At 39.9% G+C, this 6,000-nt stretch overlaps 1 protein-coding gene across 1 annotated transcript in view; it reads right to left on the bottom strand.

Annotated features, from left to right (window-relative positions):
* Positions 1-6,000, bottom strand: part of LOC107556342 (gamma-aminobutyric acid type B receptor subunit 2) — a 269,850-nt gene that overhangs the window by 46,350 nt on the left and 217,500 nt on the right. The window lies entirely within an intron of this gene.

Genomic DNA, 6,000 nt, shown 5'->3' with positions numbered 1-6,000 from the left:
TGGGCTGTTCTCATGGTAGTGTTTAGCAGTGCTCCCCTTTTATCAAAGGGTTACCTATGAGCACGCTACTCCTTTCTGAATTCGGAGTTCTCCTCTCACGTGAAAGTTGAGTTCTCTGTTTTCTCAGAGCACCTGGAAACAGCAGCACCAGGCGAACTAGGCCCTTTCTCGAGTTTTTTGGCTAGCTTGCAGTACGCTTACTCTTCTGATTTCTAACGATCGTGCTGTAGGTCGAGCCTCCTCTCGTTGAGAGCTGGGTGTTGTGCTCCCTCAGCTGAGGTAACTTACTGCTAGCCGTTCCAGCATTGGAACATGCTGTAGGTCGAGCCCCCTTCTCGGTTGAAAACTGGGTGTTTGCTCCCTCAGCTAAGTAACTGCTACATGCTGTAGGTCGAGCCCCCTCTCGATTGAGAGCTGGGTGTTTGCTCCCTCTGCTAGAGATTTACTGCTAGCCACTCCAGCATTATACCTTAGATCGAGTTGATGACTTCTCAAACATAATGTTTTGGGATGCACCATTTCCATCTATGGGCTGCTCTTTTAGAGTACCACGAGGGCCCCTTAGAACGTTTTTTTAAAAATCCATGTTATGGTAAGTGTGCATGTAAGTCTTTGTACACTTTCTAAAATCCACACTGTGGTAAGTTTGCACGCTAGTACCCTGCGTTCTTTCTAAAAATCCTGTATGGTAAGAGCTACGCACGGCAGCCTCGTGCTCTTTCCTGAGTGATTTAAAACCCCAGTTCCGCCTTGGCCACCACTCCACCTATGTATCCTCTGGATACCTACTTTAACAGGGTGTTGCTACTAGGGGTCTGTTGAGACAGTTCCTTCAGCATATGCAGAGCATGCGGTAGCCTCTGTGTGAAAGGCCAAGACTTAGTATGATTCTAGGCTCTTGGTCGTATTCCCTTAAAGGAATCTATTCCTGATTCCAAGCCTTGAGCTCTACTCCGGGCCCAGGAGTTCTGGCCCTAACAGGTAAGTTTTTGGGGTATGTAGCCTAGGCCTTTGGCCGTAGGGAATAATGTCACTGACAGCAGTCTTAACGTCCCAGGGGCAACTCCCATGGCTATGGTAGAGTTGGTACTTAGTGCTCACCATGGTTCTAGCATGCACTCCCCTCAGCATGGTGGCGTGGGTATACCATTCCCCATAGCGACCCCTAGAGGACGCAGTTCGAAGTTCCCTTGAAAGGGAACGTCTCAGGTTACGTATGTAACCATGGTTCCCTGAGTAGGGAACGAGACACTGGGTCCTCTAGGTTTCTTGCCATGCTTCGGACGCAAGCTTCAGACGAAGAAGTGGATGATGTGTTCTCTCGGCGCCTATTTATACTATAGTCGCACCGGTAGTGACGTCATGGCTGTCGCCGGCCAACGTGTTGTTGGTGTTTTTTTCAATGTATGCTTCAGACACGGGTCACGACGAGGCATTCCCCATAGCAACCCCTAGAGGACGCAGTGTCTCGTTCCCTACTCAGGGAACCATGGTTACATAGGTAACCTGAGACGTTTTCCCTGCTGCTCCTCACACATGATCAATGGAGGAGTGAGGTGGGTGGCTTTTCAGACCTAAATGACCCAGTTTGTTTTGTTGAGACATTGATTCCTGCACAAACCACAGCCGTTTAACATAAAGAGTCCTACAAGGCCTTTCAGATTACTGAACACACACACACACACACAAACACACACACACACACACACACACACACACACACACACACACACACACACACACACACACACACACATACACATACACACACTTCTGCAAATGTCCAAACACATCATACACAAAATGGGCTGAGGAGGACACAAATAGACAGATGGCTTTTTATCCTTGCATTACGAGCTCTACAGAGACATTCTTAAACAAAAGTGAATAAAAGGATGTTGTTCAAGGGTACATAAAACATATAGTGGCTCCCCCACACTACTGATAGCTTTACAGATACATAATGTATGTGGTAACCCATTACGAGTAAAGCAAAAAAAACAAAAAACAAAAATAAATAAAAAAATAACCTACTTGCCTGAGAGCCCTGACTATCCAAGTAAAAGCATTGAGTTCATTTTCTTTTCTTTTCTTTTGCTTTTCTTATCCCATTTTTGACATCACATGTTCCCAAATTGATAGTAAAACCTAAAATCCCCAGTATTTTGTCGTATTTTGTCATTTGTCACATGGACTATTTTAACGATGTCCTTACTACCTTTCTGGGTCTTGAACGTGTCAGTTGCTTTGCTGTCTATGGAGGGTCAGAAAGCTTTTGGATTTCATCAAAAATATCTTAATTTGTGTTACGAAGATGAACAAAGGTCTTAAAGGTTTGAAACGACATGAGGGTGAGTAATTAATGACAGAAGTTTGATTTTTGAGTGAATTATCCCTTTAAATGTTTTACTGAGAATGTTAAAATGCGGTATGGTTTGTGCAATAAATGAAACCACTGGAATTTAAAGGAGAAATCTTAAAAAAAAAAATTATGCATTTGCAAAATCTGACCCATGCATACTGCTGGACCTATGCAGCTCATGTATGTAAGTAAATAAATAAATACATTTCTTATACATTTTAAATAAATGTAAACCAAAAATTAATATATAAAGTTTTATATCTATTATATAGTATATTTTATAACTGAATAATAACGTTTTTAAAGCTACTTATTTTTACTTTTATACAATTCTAGTATTTGAGGCACTTGATGCTTCATGTAAAATGTAGTTCATAACAGCAAAACCAACCACTGAGACTAACTGATTTAGTGAATATAAGGTCATTTTTTCAACATACATTGACCAGAAGCCAATCAAATGACCCCAAAATGCTAGAATATGTGTGCCTATGCATTGGATCCCCTGTCAACAAAGTGGATTCAGCTGTACAGTCAGAGCGGACCCCAGCACACTCCAGACCTCTATCTAAGCTACTCCATAATGGAAGCACACATGTTTAGACCAATTATTTCCCGTATTAAAGGTTCCTCTTAAAATAAGCATTTGCACATGAAAAGACCTGGTGACTCATGGCTGTCTGCCTCTCCTCGGTCTGACACAGAGAGTGAGAAAACTGGGATTTGAACACTTCAGACAATTTGACAGACGGCTCACTTTCACTCAGGAAGACTAAGCAGCAAGTGAGCAGCAATAAATGAGAGTGTTCCTGTGTTTTTCTGTCTTCAGAAATCTGGACACAAGTGTTATAATTCTTCATCATTTCATCCATCATCATATTTTGATGGATTACTGTTGCCATGATTGATAGAAATTGTACACAAACGTCTGTTTTAAATAGTATTCCATTTACCTTCTACTTTCTACTGGCAGCAATAGCTCACCATTAATTACAGTGGGTAAATAGAGCTGACTTTTGTGAATAAGGTGTTATAATTAGCCTAATTTACATAGAAAGCAGGTATGTTTGTGCTAAAAAATATGACAATGACTTAATTTAAATATTCACAGTGCAGAAATATTTCAGCACTGGTTAACTGTATTGTGGGTGGTAATTGAATAAGAAGTGGGTTTTTGCGCTAGAATATTGCACGCAAAAGTGGCAACTGTTTTGTGAATTAAAAGTAAATTAAAAGAGTAAAAGTATTTTATTCTTTGGATTATGAGAATAGGAGCATATTAATCTACTCCAAGTTTTTGCATTTAGTTTGTTCAAGATACACTGAACATCTTAGACAAATTCTACATACTTTGCATGTCATCAAGTGTGAGTATTTCTAGGTATCCGTCATTACAGCGCCTGTCCAAAGCCTTTCCCTGTATTTTTCTCTTGGGGATCAGCAGTGACAGCGCTGGTTTATGGGTGTCAGAAACCTTGGCTGTTGCCATGGCAATGCCACACTGCAATACTGTGTGCAGGCAGACTGCGCTTGCTGCAGCATCGACACGAGAACAGGAGCGAGAACGGTGAGCGTCGCAGGAGAAACCTGCTGAATGCTAATCAGCCTCTCCACAGTTTGTCCTTCATCAGACCAGAGGAACACTCAGGATCTACATTAACCTGGGCTCACAATCTCTCTCTATTCTAGAACACATACCAATATCCATAAGGGAAGAAAGAAACATTTTGTTTTGTTTGGCAAGCTATTTATGATCTGAAAAGCTCATTTGCAACTTTGTTTATTTTTTAACCTCAAAATTTAAGATCAGTTCTACAGCTATTTTGATTCTTCACAGATCTAGAGATTTATGTGATTTGTTAATGTTTTTGAAAGAAGTGTATTTTGCTCACTGAGGCTGCATTTATTTGATCATAAACCCAGATATTGAAAATAACTGTTTTGTATTTTAATATATTTTAAAATGTAATGTATTCCTGTGATGTGAAAGCTGAATTTTCAGCATCATTACTCCAGTCTTCATGTCACATTATCCTTCAGAAATCATTCTAATATGCTGATTTGCTGCTCGAGAAACACTCATTCTTATCATTGATGAAAACAGCTGTGCTGCTTATTTTTTTCAGGATTCTTTGATGTATTTAGAAAGTTCAAAAGAAGACCATTTATTTGAAATACAAATAGTAATGTCTTTACTGTCACTTTTAATTATTTTTTTTAAATGATACTTGGCTGTTCACATAAATAGTTTTGAAAAATATGGTGTGAGAGATTATATTTATTTATTATAATTTATATTTTATAACGGCAGTGCTCTATGCAGGACATATGGCCCAGTTTTTTGTTTTACTTTCTACAAAAGTTTGAGTTCTTAATCTGAATCAGAGGGAGCTGAAATGGAGCCTGTTTTCAGCAGAGCAGTTTGTGAATCTCTAAACACAGAAGTTTGCCGTTCACATCAATGCTGTCCGCTGCGCTCAGATCTGTTTACGTTCTTCTGTTTCAAGTTCCTGACAGACCGTCCACTGTAATTGTCTCCAGCCTCACAGACATTACTTAATTTTAAATAAACACATACTCAGTGTCCTGCAGCAGCGAACAATGGTTTATTCCAGAGCCAAAAGTTATGCAGTGATTCTTCAAAATCACATTAGAATTAAAGTTGAGTTGGCACTGACAGAGATTCAACTGTTAACGGGTCACCAAATAGCTGTGCTGCTGGTTACTAATAGTTGTGCCTACTCAACGCAACAATATCAGGCCACAAATCACTGTCCCCAACAGTCACTGGTAAATACTGGCATCAGATGGCTAACTTTCAATGAAAAGGAATGACTTTTAAACTGTTCATTGCTAAAAATTGCTTTCGCTGTGAATGCCACTTAAATGGCTTGCTGTAAGCCAAAATGCATGGTCAAATACAACCATTCTCAACCATCTGACCTCTGAGAAATGCTTATGGCCTGAACTAAACTACATATACAGTAGAGAGGAGGAAGGAGAAGCTCGTCTAAACACCCTAGAGTGATGAGAAAGTTAATGGGCCCTAGCACCAATCAATCTGCGCTAATCTCCCTGCCAAGAGTTCTCCAGAGAGACAGCGGCCATGATTCCATCGGTGTGACGGCAAAGCCCACTCAGCCACATCGCCTGACCTTTTACTCTCTAACACACTAAGTACAGGGATCATACACCTCAGGATTAGACAGACAGATGAAATGGAAAGTTGAATGTCATTGAAAACATGTCTTTGAAGGGATAGTTCACCCAAACATAATAATTCTGTTATCATTTACTCACCCTCATGTTATTCTAAACCCATAAGACAAAAACCTGAGAGGTAACCAGGTGACCAAAACTTAGAAGGTCCAAAAAGGTCAGAAAGGCATCATAAGATGAATCATTATGAATCAAGTGGTTTAATCCAGGTCTTGTGAAGAAATATGATCACTTTATACTGTATGATGATTTAATTTAGGCTTTTATTCACATATAAATAAACATGCATATAGCACATCACATATGATAAACAGAGAAGTGCATGTGTCACGCACTAAAACAAACCTCATTGGTTCTTGTGCATCATGCATGTTTGATCTTCTGCGTTTACATATGTGATGCGTTTATAAGTCGATTAT

This window comes from Sinocyclocheilus grahami, unplaced genomic scaffold (assembly GCF_001515645.1).
Source record: "Sinocyclocheilus grahami isolate Dianchi unplaced genomic scaffold, SAMN03320097.WGS_v1.1 scaffold565.1, whole genome shotgun sequence".
In the NCBI taxonomy this organism is placed as follows: Eukaryota; Metazoa; Chordata; class Actinopteri; order Cypriniformes; family Cyprinidae; genus Sinocyclocheilus; species Sinocyclocheilus grahami.
This window is presented reverse-complemented; position numbering and strand designations above follow the sequence as displayed.